Source organism: Lactuca serriola, chromosome 4 (genome assembly GCF_051521515.1).
Source record: "Lactuca serriola cultivar US96UC23 chromosome 4, Lser_US96UC23_V15, whole genome shotgun sequence".
Taxonomy (NCBI): Eukaryota; Viridiplantae; Streptophyta; class Magnoliopsida; order Asterales; family Asteraceae; genus Lactuca; species Lactuca serriola.
The window spans coordinates 92404228-92420520 of NC_136411.1; positions in this window are offsets into that span (position 1 = coordinate 92404228).

A 16293-nucleotide genomic window follows, 5' to 3' on the forward strand; every position below is an offset into this window, starting at 1 on the left:
TGTTTTTCATCCTCAAAGGTAATACATGTTTGCTGAAGTACCAGACGACTACGAATAGATATAGACTCTACAAATGTTCAGGTGGGTATTTTTTTTCTGAAATTCACATAACTATATCTTTGATAGTCATGTTTGTTTGTTCGGTTGTGCAAGGACAATTAGATGGAGTTTGACAGCACATGCAGCTAGGGAAGTGGATTGGAGTGGGATAGAAAATAGAACAAATGTAGCTAGGGTAATTGTTTTCTGAATTTGGTGTAACTATATCTTTGATTTTGTTTTTCATCTTACCTTTTATGATTTGAGTATGAAATTTTATTTTATATTATGCAATGGATTGTATTTTTTGTATATGCTATTTTATTTCTATTATGAGAAATTAAATGCAAATTTAATTTGAAAATTAATAAATATATAAATTTATTTTTTTTAAACATTTAAATTTACGATACGCAAAAATGTGTGTCATCTTCATTTATGACATGGCCTTTCTTGACAGGGGCTTTCTTGATACGCATTGCGTGTCATTAACACGCGCGTCGTAAGGTTACGACACGCGAATGCGTGTCATCTTCCTTTATGACAGGGCCTTCCTTGATACGCATTGCATGTCGTAAACGCGCGTCGTAATTGCGCGTCGTAAATGAGCGTCGTAAATGCGCGTCGTCTCTCTTTATGACAGGGCCTTCCTTGACACGCATTTGCGCGTCGTCTGAGCCTTTTACGACGCGCAATGAGCGTCGTAAAAGGCTGTTTTTCTAGTAGTGATATTTCCTTTTTATCCATGCACCGATTCCTTTAAAACGAGCAACCTTCACGAGTTCACATCCCGACATTGCACATATCGAACTCTAAAAGAGTTTGACCCTCAACCGAACATTCCTCATCTTGCCAATGCTATTCCCGGCATCCAGACAGAGAAACCTAGTTTCCTCACCATCAATCCTTCTGAATGTTAACCAACTACGACTCCAAATACCAAAACCCTCGATCATTCGATAAACCAGGCAAAAAGGACTAACAAATACAATACTATAACTCGCGCAAACAAGACTACCTGATATACATACTCCAACAGATGACAAGATGACAAGATAAAAACATACCCGCAACTGTATCTGGTTCTGACCTAACCTCCTCTGCGACAAGTTGAAAAGCTCAACCCCGTGCCCTTGGAAGCTCCACTCCACGCTGACCCCTGCCAATAATCCTCAAGGTGGCCGGTGCTGGAACCCGCACCGGTCTAGCAACAAGATGAGGACAGCTGGCCCTCAAGTGACCAACCTGATGGCAATGATAACAAATCCTCATATCCTGAACCGGGGCTGACTGCCGACAAACCCTCACATAATGCCCCTCTTTTCCGTACTTGCGGCACGCACCACCGGACCTACAACCTCCGGTATGACCCTTCCCACACTTTTCACAAGTGTGACTACTCTGACCTCCCAACCTGAAATCAATGGTCTTGGACCGTTTCGGTGCCAGCTACGATTGCACCGGGGCCTGCCTCTGCTCTCGCAACTGTAACTCAACCTCCAACTCACACCGCCGAGCGGCCTCCTGCAACTCTAGCATGGTCTCACACCTCTGCGTAGCCACAAACTGTTGGATATCCCCTTTGAGCGTACTCATATATCGAAGCATCTGAGCCTGCTCTGATGCAAATTCAGGGAAAAACATCGCCCTCTCATTGAACATTCTAGTGATCTCCGTCACCGACTCCGAATTCTGCTCCAGTTCCAAGAACTCCCGAGCCAACCTCTCCATCTCCACTCGTGGCACATAACGGGCACAAAACATCTCCTGAAACTGCTCCTAAGAAACCGCAGCCCGCTTCCGAATAAGCTCCCATGTTCAACCTCCACCAATCCTTCGCCCCGAACCTTAATAGGTTCAGAGCACACTGCACCCTCTTATCCGCAGGGCATGAACATGTGAAGAAACAATCCTCCACATCTGACAACCATCTCATAGCACTGATTGGATCCTAAACTCCATGAAAAGTAGGGGGCTTCGCATTATCGAAGTCCCGATACTGAAAACCTTGTCTGACTCCTCCACCTGCCTCTGCTATAGCCGCTACAACCGTCTCTGCAAGAGCTGCATACCGCTCATCGAAATACTCTGTCATCACGGTCTTGATCGACCCAAACATCGCCGACATCTCGGCTCAGAACATAGTAGCAATCTCATCATGCAGGACCCCACGAATCCTGGCATCTAACTCATCCGTACTCATCTGACCGATGACCTCGGGTGGCACCGATCCACCCTGACCGCCTCCTCCTGAATCTGATCCCGATCTGGATCCATTACCTGACATGCCTCGTAACCGCCATACTAAAAACACCATAAAACCTTAGGTACTTCCCACTAACCTGGGAACCAACTCCCAACCAAACCCTAGGGGTTGTGACTTCCTTGATACGCGTATGGGTCCTGTTCTTTCAGTAGTACGGGCCCATACTACCTTCCACATCTACCCATAGTTATATCAAGTATCACCACAACACCCTAGTGCTGAACATACATAACAAGAAATCAACCCTCACCCCTAGAGGAACACTGAAAATCTCATACAGAAGGAATCCTAGGCTAGCAGGCATCGTAAATCATGCAACTCTATCATGCAATTCCTGAAGATCCCAAGCCTAGTACTAGCATGTTGTTTTAACATATCACATAATCAAATAACTTGCATGGTATCTTGGGGTCTACTTACTGGCTCTGGCTGATCGTACCTCCGCATCCTCCATTACTTATTTTGAAAACCATTTTAAATTTCTTTTTTAAAACTTTCCTTGATTTGAGACTGGATTCACACAAATGTTCCTCCAATTCACTCAAACCAAGGCTCTAATACCAACTGTAACACCGTGAAAATTTACAATAAATTTAAACTTTTCAAAATCAACCCATATTCATAAAATCATTACAAAAAGGTTTTCATTTCGTTTATTATCAGAGTATCCTAGAACATCAACATAAAATTTGAGGAGCGGTACGATCACGCCTTTGCCTTGCCACGATTTCCTAAGTTACCTGAAACATTACACTGAAACTGTCAGCTCGAAAGCTTAGTGAATTACCCCCAAAATACGACATGCAACACATACGCCTTTCTAGGCGATAACTCTATGGGATCTTCCTATTCGAATGTCTCAGGGGACTTCTTTCCCAAACCTGGTAGGCCTTCCGGTCTTACCCATAATGACCTTCTGGTCCATACTCTATTGACCTTCCGGTCCATGCTCCATTGACCATCTGGTCCATAACATACAGTTCATACATACATACAGTTCATATATGACGTATACAGATCACATATCATAAGACAACCTATATCGCATCCTCTTCGTAACTCATAAGACCTCCCCGTCATACATATATCTCATACTCATATCGCAATCCTACCCATACGAATCATATAACATCTATCAATTTAGCTAATACTTCTCATGGTAACTAAGACCTTCCGGTCGCACATATAAGTCATACTCATATCGAATCCCTAGTCATATGGATCAGATATCATATAATTACTTATCCATAGCACATAAGACCTTCCGGTCACACGTATATCTCATGCTCATATCGTAACATAACTCTACAATAAAGTAACCAACAACAATCCGACTTTCCATCTGGTAAAGGGGCCATCCTTGGTGCCTTAGACCCCATCGATATAGTGAGGATAACTCACCTGCAACTGCCGACTTGAAGGATTAAGACCACGCTGCTCCGACCACCAGCACGAACTCCACCACTGATCATTACCAAATAACCAAACCAATAAATACCAATAATTACCAAAATATCCCTGGAAGTCAAGCTGGTCAACCCTTGGTCAAAGTCAAAGTCCTCAGTCAAAGTCAACCTTCCTGACTGACTCTACTCGCCGAGTCAACCCGCTGACTCGCCGAGTCCCTATACTCTGAGAAACCCCATATCACGACTCAACTCGCCGAGTCAACCCGATGACTCGTCGAGTTCCTATGCTCTGAAAACTCCCATGCCTCGACTCTACTCGCCGAGTCACCGCGAGACTCGCCGTCCAAGAATCCTCGAGTCCCATCCTGTTCAATACACTGATTCGTCCCTCGACTCACCGATTCACGACTTAACCAGAAAAGTTAGGGTCCCACAACTAGACTCGCCGAGTCCAAGAACAGACTCGTCGAGTTGTTCTTCCAACTCGTCGAGTTCCTGCCTATCTTCATCCAACTCGCCGAGTACACTCATGTGACTCGTCGAGTACCTCTAGTTCTTAATCCATACAGTGGCTTTCTAAGCCATGCAGAGACTCCCAACCATAGATCTACTCTTCTACAACCCATCCATCACATAAAGTGGCAAACTTTACTTGAATCCAAAGAGATCTAAGCATAAAACACTCTTGGGCTAGGGTTTGGGATAAGAAGGATTCACTAACAACTCAAAGACAGGTGCTTTATGCACTTCTGAATCATCTCAATCCCATATCTGAGGTAGCAACCTCAAATCCATCCTCCAAACCCAACATAACACTAGATATGCTCCCAAAACTTCGACAAATGATAGATCTAGATGCACAAAAGCTCAAGCAACGTATTATTACCTCAAAAGAAAGCTCCAACAGAAGAATAATCCCAATCTCTACAAAGCCCCTTGCTCCAATCCTTTAAATCTTCAAAATCTCTTCACCAATCACTTCTCAAAGCTCCAATTTGCTCTCCAATGCTCTCACCAACGGATCTAGGGTTTTCTGGACATCAAAGGGGGCTAAGGGGACTGAAAGGAGGACATTAAGTCCTTTAAATAGGGAAAAATCCCGAATATTAGGGTTTTTCTCTCTTCAGCACTAACTCGCTGAATCCAGCCGCCGACTCGCCGAGTTGGCCACTTAACACACGACCATAATCGCGACTCAACTCGCCGAGTCTACCCATGGACTCGCAGAGTAGACGATCCTTATTTACACTTTGAACCCTGAACTTGCACTTCTGAACTTGGGATGTTACAATTATCCTTATCAAAATTAATAAATTTGGTTAAATATGGATAATATAGGATTATTATATGTCAAATATTTGACCTAGTAATTTAGAAAAAGGTTCAAATTACACCCTCAAGGTTTTATAGTTTAAATTTGAACATAAAAGTTTAGTTTTTGAAATTTAAATAGTTAAACCTTAATGTTTTGAAAGGTTTCAAAACTTGTCCATTATTTTTGGAATTTAAAATTTAATTAAAAGGTATTAATTCTAAAATATTAAATTCTAAAACCCTAGTATTTTGAAAAGTTCAAATTACACTCTTATGGTTTTATTTAATTAATTAAGTATATAAATAAAAGAGAGTTAATAAATCCATAATGATATGGTTTAAGTTTGATTAAATTAAAAGTATAATTTATTAAATTAGACCACCTAGTATTTTAAAGGTATAAAATACATCCTTATACTATATATAAAATTAAAAGTCTAATATTATATATGTATGAGTAAAGTGTCAGTCTTACTATTAGTATGCGTCATTCAAGAAGTTGGTCTATAAGGGGTGTTTAATGAAATTGCCTATAAAATGACGATTGAATGGATATCCACTCTTACCCACGTCACTCTTGACTAGTGGAGGGTCGTTAGCTGAACGGGTAGGATAGGACACAACCTTCCATGTAATACAAGTAACTAAACCTTTTATAAATTCCCAAATCTTAGTTACTTTAGGAAAAATGTGGAATTGGTGTTAATCAAGGAAATTGCACATTGCACCTTGTTGATCGTTAGTGGAGCGTGTGTGGTTAACCGACACACTAATATGGTACCAACGAAGGATGGAAATGGGTAGCTCGTAGATTATCATAGATCAATGGAGCATGTGTAGTTAACCGGCACATTGATTAAGTGATAGACATCTTCTAAAGTACCAAGCTAATTTGCATGGTTATCCACACCTTGTTTGTGATCCTCGGCATCCCAGTCACAAACTTGAAGGGCATAATCGAGATTTAAACATGCCATTGAAAAGTTCAATGAATTTCAAAAGATCTAGGAGTATCAATTCATTTAAAACCTAATTCTCATTTTCGTTTTTCATGGTGGAAATTGATAAATCATCATTTACCAACATTCAAATATTCTGCAGCTGGATTATGGCATCCCTCTTCCGAGTTGTAGAATATTGTGTTGGATCCTAGCCTTGACATTTCATTTGGGTGTTATATCAAGGATTCTTATCAACTAACTTGAATTTCTCCTTTTTTGTAGATGTCAAAAATCTAACAACTATGGTCTTCCCAAATCCTTTGGAAAAAGTTATCCACATGAAGATGACGTTCCATGATTGGATTATGGAAATGAAAATCATGCTTCACTTCCTCCACCTCCTCCAGTTATTCTCCCTGGCCCACAAGTTCGAAGACCTGAAAAGTTCAAGATCACTCATGCCCTATTGGCAAAAAGACATGAAAATGGAAAGTCTGTGTGTGCACACGTCTTAGAGATGAAGTCACACATTGACAGGTGGAGGATGTTGGGTGTCGATGTCTCAAGGAAGTTGGCTGTTGACTAGGTTCTTCAATCACTTCCTGACTCATATAGTGAGTTCATTAGAGAGTACTATATGATGGACGGCGACGTGACCCTCATTGATCTTACCTATTTCCTTATTGTTGCTGAATCAACAATGATTTGGTGGACTGGTCAACCAAATTTGTCTGGTAAATCAACCAACCTTCTATGGACAATGGCAACATTGGAAGTCCATAAAAGTTTTCTCTACACAAGAGAAAGGATAAGTCTAAGATAGTCCTGTGTACCATTCTAGAAGAGTCCATATGCTTCTACTGCCAAGAAAAGGGACATTGGATGCGAAGTTGCCAAATTTACATGAGAAATCGCGAAGATGGGAGAGTCAAGATGTATGACTCTGCTTCAGGTAAAATTCACTATCAAACGCTATTAAGTTTTCTTTTTTAGATTTTTAATACATGATGTGATAAGATTGCATTTTGATGTGTTGTAGGATCGAAGAAAAGAAAGGAAGCTTAAAGGAAGAAGTGAGTTGAGTCTGATCGAAAAGAAATGGATTTCAATCACATGATTCGATGATCGGATTTTTGAACTGCTGCTTAGAGTTATGATTGATTGCTTAGGAATATGTAGTAGCACAATTTTCATTTGAATTTGCGTTGTAAGGACAAGTTTTATGCACCTTTTTATAAATAAAATAAATTTCGAGTTTTGTCTTATTTATATCTCCTTGTAATGTCATTTGTGAAAATTGATGCTTGTGTGCTTCTATTATAAGCAATATTGAGTGGATGTGATTCTTAGTTATGTTATTTATGGTAATGTCGTAATTTTCTAAGTAAGCCAAGATTCTCATCGCCCAAGTTTCAATTGGACAGAAGCTTGGAATCATATGATTTGAGTCATGTGATGTATGGAAATCTTGATACTTAGGAAACTAAGACTAATTCCTTATTCACACAAGTATGTGAGTCAAGTGAAGGACTGAAGGATCTAGTACACAATGTTGTGCACTGGTCAAGTCCACCACAAATAACAATAAGATTATTCGTCATGATTTACTAAAAGTCAAGTAAATGTGGTTATGCTTACAAGATTAAGTGTAATTCTGAATCATTGAAAAGTTTCAATGAATGACAGAACGAGTAAGAAGAATCAATTGGGCCGAAAGATAAAAGTTTCTCCAATGTGAAAAGATAAGAGAGTACTTTATTATCATGTTTTATGATAGTCTCATTGATTATGAAACCGTATCACAATTGACCCTCTAAGGACACCTTAGTGCATAAGTAAGGCTAAGAAGAGGAATCTAGAATTGTTGTAATGGTTAAATCAAAAGGATGAGTCATACTTTGTTCCAAAATCAAGTCCTGGAATCGTACTCTAAGATTGTGATATTGAGTGACACGTCTTCAGTAAGTTTAAAAGACTCATCAAGTGTGAAGTAGGAAAGATTTTCTTATTTCTGTATATTTGAAATTGGTACGTTGTGATGTCTTGGATAAGACAGAAACCAGCTAAGACCAATTGTGTGAAGTGTTTGTCTTGATAAGAATCCACACTAACTCTTGAATATTTGTTTTTCAAGTAATGTTCATCGACAAGAGAATCTTATATGTCAAGAGGTCACTGAGAGTCTAAATGATCTTGAAAATTTTCAAGAACTAATCAAGAATAGTTAATCACTAGTACACAACTTGTGGTTTATAACCTATCGTGTTGACATAATTTTGTTTCTATGCCATTCCAGTTTAAGTCAACTATGCATGAGAGTTCTATGAGTTCTCAATTAATTGCATAGAGGCAAGGTACCTTGATCAATGGAAAGTACATTGATTGGTAGGGGTGAGCTGCTCAACAACTTGGAAGCTATGGTGGGACCCTTGATGGCAAGAAATTAAGAATGAACAAGTTCAGTCCATATGAGTTTGGATTTGTCACCAACATTGTTTTATGATTATGGTTATGACAAATTCACATGGATAGGAACACATACACCATAAAATCTAAGTGTCATAAGGTTTCCCTCCGTTTCATGAAAATGATTGTGAGGAAACGCTTTCACTAAGAGAGATTTTAAGGAGATAGCAATTGTGATATTTGCATTCTCAAATTCGATTATGATTACGGCATCCCTCTTCATAGTTTGAATTGTGAGATTTGGCAATTCGTTTGAACATTTAAGACTTATTGCTATAATTTCTAAAATAGTTTAGACACACATATAAGCTTTCTAAGGAAAGTTTTATGAGTTTGAGAAGCTTGATAAAAGTTTATCGAAGCATCTCGTATTAGAAATATGAACTTTGGGAAGAAAGTCAATAAGTATTGATTTCTAGAAGCCCAGCTAATTTATAAATACATGTCAAAGCTAGTGGGAGCATAAGTGTTATGCTGATAAGGATATAATCGTCATGTTAGTGGGAGCATGATTATTATATGTTGCAAGTTAGCAATATTAATTATAGAAAACAAAAGTTTCACTTTGCAAAGTTGCAAGGGTTGAAAAGTTGTTTTGGTATAATTAAAGGAGAGAATATTATACTTCATTTCAAATCTAAAAGCTTAGATTGAGAAATTTTAATCAAATTTAGTCAAAGGACATATATAAATATTATGTTGAAAAGATTCAATATAAGGGAATTTTATATATGACAATATTATAGCAAGAAACTGGTAAAGTATCACGTTTTTCATGAGTCGTGTCCCATACGCTTATGGTATAGGATCGATTGCATATGCTGTAATATTCGACCGTTTTAAACTTTCCAAATGCCCAGGGTATTAAGAGAGAAAAAGGACTAGAACTAGAAATGACTAAAATAATTAAATAGTTATCGAGGACAGTCTAAGGTTCGCTAAGGGTTGGTCCTTGTGGGCAGTTGGAAGTATAGTAATGGATGGACCATATTGACATAATTATGATTAGATATGATTCTATTAATAATGAGTTGTCATATGGAAAATATGGAAATGTTTCCATATTGGGAGTTGGATATCGAGAATCTATGTCTAGATTAGAAACTTTTATGCAAGAAGGATGTTCAAAGGAATGTACTTTGAATGTAAGACTTCATAGAGTACTTTGTAATTTAGCAAAGTCTTGGTGCCTTTGGTGCTATGAGATTACAAAATTATCATTGCATAAAATGTTAGAATATAACTCATTCTAATAGTGGCAAGAATTTGATATTCTTACACCTGTGATAAGGATTGGGAATTGAGAAATGAGCATCATTGGAAATGTGTTCAATTGATCTATTTCACAAAGTATTGACCATAGGTAAACATAGTGTGCATGCTTGGAGCATGGGACATCTGTTGTTATAATTCAAGTGATAAGTTGATTATCAAGTCTTGGTGACTTTGGTGCTATGAGATTACAAAAGGATCATCTAATAAAATGTTAGAATATAACCCATTCTAATAGTGGCAAGAATTTGATATTCTTACACCTGTGATAAGGATTGGGAATTGTGAAATGAGTATTGTTGGAAATGTGTTCAATTGATTTCTTTCACAAAGTAAGGACCATATGTAAACATAGTGTGCATGCTTGGAGTGTGGGACAAATGTTGTTATAATTCAAGTAATAAGTTGATTATCCAAAACATTATACAATGAATAATGTGTAATCAATATGGTGACTAAATAAAAGGAGTTTTATTTATACTCAAAAGTTTGGGGCCATATTGGATTCGATTATTCTTGTGTTTCACTTCGCATGTTTCGACATCCTGAATAATAAGATTATTCAAACCATCCAAAGTCGATAAATACTTTGGAAGTAGGTATTGAAGCTACACTGTCATGAATCCGACTGTAGATTGTCTAAAACATTTTATACATAGCAAAAGTCTGTTGCAGTGTTCATGAGTGCTCTTGAAATAAGATTTGACTATTGGATTAAACCTACGCTCACTTGAATCACTTCATGGATTATATTACGGGTGATTAGTGAGACGATAATATCTTATATTCTTGAAACTGATACATGTGAGTTGTAATTTACAAGTCGGTTGCACATTGATAATATGTAAATGCACCAGTAACTTGGTGTTATAAAACATATTGTTGTGTGTGATTTGATAAGTAGATACATGCGATCATTTAAGTCGAAGTTTATTCGTTCCTTTTACCCAAAGTGGGATAAAAGTGATATATGTGGGCCCCTCGATGATTTAGTGATGACACCCTAGGTGGTTGGCCAAGCCTGGACTAAGTTGATGTGTTCAATTGTAGTCGGTTGTCAGTCGTCATAAATTGGAAATCGGGAAACAACACATGAACAGAGAGTATGATTAAAATCCATGTCTTAGTTCATACGATATATAGAATGTAGGAATATATGATCCCTTATCTAAAGGACGCGTTACTGATAAGATCAGAGTTGACAATGGATTTTGAAAGCTACGATTGCTAATCTGGTTTTGAAGTCGTACTTGCAAAATAGTTATTAGACTTATCCAAGTGGGAGACTGTTGGATTAGGTGTCTAACCCCATAACTATTTTGGTATGTACTTGACCTGATTATAAGCATGGTCCTTTTGAGTTGCCTTCACCATAGCAACTGATAGGATGAATTATGGAGAGAGAGTAGAATTTATTATATGAATAATAAATTGGTACTCGAAAATGGTTTTATTAATATACTACAAGTTTAATATATTATTTGGAAATCATATTATTTAATTATTATTGATTAGAAATTAATTTGGTATTAATTAGGTGATCAAAAGAGACTGATTAAATAAAAGGGATGATATTGCAATTAACGTTTAATTGCTAGTGAACTGATGGACTCCATAGAGTGGAGTGGACGAAATTTATGGTGAAGCCCATAAGATTTCATCCAAGGGCTCTAAGGAAGGAATCCATAGGCTTCTTAGGCCATAAGCAGGAATTAGGGTTTCCTTCAGAAACCCTAGCAGCCCACACAGCTATATAAGGAACCATTTACATAGGATTTCCAGTGCCTATAAGTTTTATGAGAAACCTTAGCCGAAAGCCTTCCCTCCCTAAGTCATCTTGTTGTTAGTGGTGTTTGTGACTCCATTAGAGGTGCAGCATTTGAGGCACTAAGCTTTCAAAGGTTAAGGATATTCAAGGAGAACTTTTTATTACTACAAAACAAGAAAGGTAAGATCTAAACCTTAGTTTATATGTCAATTAGATTGTTGTATGCTAGTTCTTAGGATCATTTCTTTGGTATTCAATGTTATTGTGTTCATAGTAGAAAAACCTAGATCAAAGAAATTAGGGTTGCATGAACACCATAGGAATGATGTTATGCTCATAACCCATCAAAACATAGGGGTATGAACTCACCTTATGTGAGTGTTTGAGTGAAGATACGGTGTAATAGAGTAAATTCCACAAGTTAAATCTCGTAACAAAACCGAGACCTAATATCATTTCATGCAATATACATGTATATAGTTAGTGAAAATAGTGGTAAATATGATATGGAATAGCCTAAAAAGTAAGAATCACTTACAATTAGCAGTATTAGAATGGAACCGAGAGGGTGATAGGTGATTTCGGTCACCTTTGGGTTTTCGGTCACTTGGTGATTCGAGTGATGTTCTTGGTGTTGTTGGTGAAATCAAGAGGATCAAGGTGTTTTCGGTTGGGTTTTAAGGAGACGGAATGATCCTATGAAGATTCAAGCATATCTCGCATGATACTTGAGAGAGAAGAAAGGTTCTTGGCTTGTGTTCTTGAGAGAAAAAGGGTGTTTTCGGCTGGAAGGTGTAAGAATGAAGGGATGATTTCAGTCCCCTTACATATAAGGCAGAAAATCATGATGGGACACCTTGGTTGGGATATGGGAAAATGATTTGAATCTCGTGAAGTGGATGTAATTTAGAGGTTCTTGGTCAGGAACTCTATCCAAGAAGTAGTTTTCGGACGAGAACGAGTACCATGTGAGGTTTGCGGTTCGAAGAAGTAGTCTCCCAGGTTTGCGGTCGGAAATGGTTTTTGGTGCGAGGGAAGGGGGCCAATCCGAGGGTTTTTGGTGGGAAGGCCCCTAAGCGACACTTCTCATTTTGAGTGTTTTTAAATTCCAATTTTTACAATACTTTAAATAAAAAGGTTTATGCATAACTAGATTATTAATTTAACTTAAATAAATTAACAAAAGAACAAATTTGACTTTTATTTGACATGTTTGACTTAAAAATAACGGGTTGTCACATCATCCCCTAGTTAAAAAGAATTTCGTCCCGAAATTATGTCTAAAGCAAAACACATGGACTTGGGAAAAAGAAGTGGGTACTTTTGTTTCATTTGATCTTCCCGCTCCCATGTGAATTCAAGTCCCCGTTTGGCATTCCAGCGAAGCTTTAGTATGAGTATACAACTTTGTTTGGTTTGTTTGACTTCCCTATCCATGATTTCTACTGGTTCTTCCACGAAGTTGAGGCTCTCATTGATCTCGATTTCATCGAGTGGAATCACAAGAGTCTCATCAGATAGACACTTCTTTAGGTTAGATACGTGGAAGGTAGGGTGTATGTTGCTAAGTTCTTGGGGTAGTTTGAGTTTGTAAGCTACTGCGCCGATTCTAACGATAATCTCGAAAGGTCCAATGTACCTTGGATTCAGTTTGCCACACCTTCCGAAGCATATCGTTCTCTTCCAGGGTAAGGACTTCAACAGAACGCGATCACCAACCTAGAATTCCAAGGGGTTTCTTCTTTTGTCTGCGTAGCTCTTCTGTATGTCCCTAGAATCTTTCAATTGCTCACAAATTTGTAAAATCTTTTCTGTCGTTTCTTTGATGATCTCCGGGCCAGTGAGAGTGTTGTCAGGGACTAGCCCTTTAGCTAGTTGCGTATCACCCACTTTAGCCCAACAAAGAGGTGACCTGCACTTTCGGCCTTAAAGGGCTTCGAATGGAGCAACTTTGATACTGGTATTATAGCTATTGTTATATGAAAACTCGACCAATGGAAAATGGATATCCCACACTTTACCAAATTCGATCACACAATCTCTCCACATGTCTTTTAACGTTTGAATCATTCTCTCACTCTGCCCATCAGTTTGTGGGTGGTAGGCTATACTCATGTCCAGCCCAGTTCCCAAGGATTTTTATAGTGATTGCCAGAACCTTGAGGTGAATTTACTGTCTCTATTAGAGATAATAGATACGGGCACACAATGTAGTCGTACAATCTCTCTAATGTATGTTCTGGTCAGTTTCTCCATTTTGTCAGTCTCTTTAATTGGCATGAAGTGCACGGACTTGGTTAACCTGTCAACGATAACCCAAATGGTATCAAGGCCACCCATTGTCTTGGGTAACTTGGTTATGAAATCCATTGTAATCCGCTCACACTTTCACTCAGGTATCTCTGGTTGTTGTAGTAAACCTGAGTGCTTTTGGTATTCTACCTTAACCTTGGCGCAAGTAAGACACCTTTCCACGAAGGTAGCAATTTCTGCTTTCATGTTTGGCCACCAATATAACTTCTTGAGGTCCAGATACATCTTGTCCGAACCTGGATGAACGGAGTATCGAGTATTGTGGGCTTCGTTCATGACAACATGTCTGAACCCACCGAACTTCGGTGTCCAGATCTGATTCATGAGATAACGGACTCCGTAACCCTTGACTTCTAAGCTCTTATACATCCCTCTTAAGGCTTCACCTACCACATTCTCTGATTTCAAGGCTTCCTGTTGACCCTCTTTCATTTGTGTGGACAGATGTGAATGGATTGTCATAGTCAATGCTTTGACTCTGTGACCTGAGTACTCCTTCCGACTAAGGGCATCAGCTAATGCATTGGCTTTACTGGGATGATAATGAATTTCACATTCGTAATCATTTAGTAGCTCGACCCACCGTCGATGTCTCATGTTGAGCTCCTTCTGGTCAAATATATGTTGATAACTTTTGTGGTCTGTAAAGATAGTGCTCTTCGTACCATACATGTAGTGTATCTAGACCTTCAGAAAAAATACTACTAGTCCTAGCTCAAGATCAATAATATTGTAGTTGATTTCGTGAGTCTTAAGCTGTCTTGAGGCATACGCGATGACCTTTCCCCTTTGCATAAGAACACAACCCAGTCCTTGGTTGGATGCATCGCAGTATACTACAGAATCTTCTATCCCTTCTGGAAGGGATAATATCGGTGCGCTGCATAGGGCTTGCTTTAGCGTTTGGAACGCATTTTATTGTTTCTCTTCCCAGTCGAAGTTTACGCCTTTCTGGGTCAAGGTGGTAAGGTGTTTCACGATCTTTGAGAAGTTCTGTATGAACCTGCAATGGTAGCCAGCGAGGACTAGAAATTGACGAATTTTCGTAGGCATTCTTGCTGCTAACCAGTTCTCAATTGCCTTAATTTTGGAAGGGTCCACGTGAATTCCCTCTTCGCTGACCACGTGACCCATGAATTCGACTCTCCGAATCTAAAATTCACACTTTGAGAACTTCGCATAAAGGCATCACTACAAACTCGTAGTGACCATAACGAGTTCAGAAGGCTGTTTTGGGAACTTCTTCCTCTAAAACTCGTAACTGGATACCCGAATCTTAAGTCAATTTTTGAAAAGTAGTTCGCTCCTTGAAGTTGTTCGTATAAGTCGTCTATCTGTGGTAGAAGGTATCGATTCTTAATGGTCAAGTTTGTTTAGCTCACGGTAATCGATGCGCATACGGAACGATGCATCCTTCTTCTTCACGAATAAGACCGGTGCTCCACAGGGTGAGAAGCTCGGTCTGATGAATCCCTTGCTGAGCAGTTCGTTCAGTTGACTGGATAGTTCTTGCATCTCTATTGGTGTTAGACGGTAAGGCGATTTGGCTACAGGGGTAGCTCCAGGAATCAAGTCGATTCTGAAATCGACTTGGCGTTCTGGTGATACTCCAGGAAGATCGTCGGGAAAGATGTCGGGAAAATCACGGACCTTAGGCATGGTCTTTATGTCTTTCACTTCCTGAGTCCTATCAACCACGTGAGCTAAGATCACATGGTATTCCTTTCATAAGTACTTCCGGGATTAGATACACGATATGAATCGAACGTTCGTGCCTGGTTTGTCACCATACACGACTAAGGTTTCACCACTCGGCAAGCTAAGGCTAACGGATTTCTCATAACATAGGATGTATGCATGATGGGGACTCAACAAATCCATGCCAATGATGATGTCGAAACTTTTTATTGAGACCGACATAAGGTCGATTTGGAAGGAATAGCTATCTAGAGTGTGGGTGCATCCTATATATTTATTGTTAGTGCTCCCTGTCTTGTCGTTAGCCATTTCTATGACAAATGTTTTTGTTAGTGCTTGAGGTTGTTGTTTGAGTAAGTGTTTAAATTTGTGGCTCACGAAACTCCTCTCCGTTCCACTATCAAATAGTATGCATGCATAAGGATCTGACACAACTTCCTCATGACCTATTGTCAGGATTCTCCCCACTCCACCAACATTTCCTGCCTTTGGGTAGTTCCTCTTGAAGTGCCCAATTTCACCGCACCCGTAGCAGGCCTGGCTTACTCTAATACCAGGGACCTGGGTGATCGGTTTTGCCGGTGCTTTACAGAAACGGGTAGTGTGCCCCTTCCTGTTGCGGGTAAAACAATGTATCTCCCAGCAAGGCCCGTGACGATGGAAATTTTACTTGTTGCACTTCGGCAGATTCCCAACATACTGCTTTGTTGGTGTAGGGGCAGCAGGGGTTATTGCATCATGAACACCCACAATCTGCTGTTTCTTAGCATATTCATGTGCCGGTTGTTTCTTCTTTTTTGTCCCAAA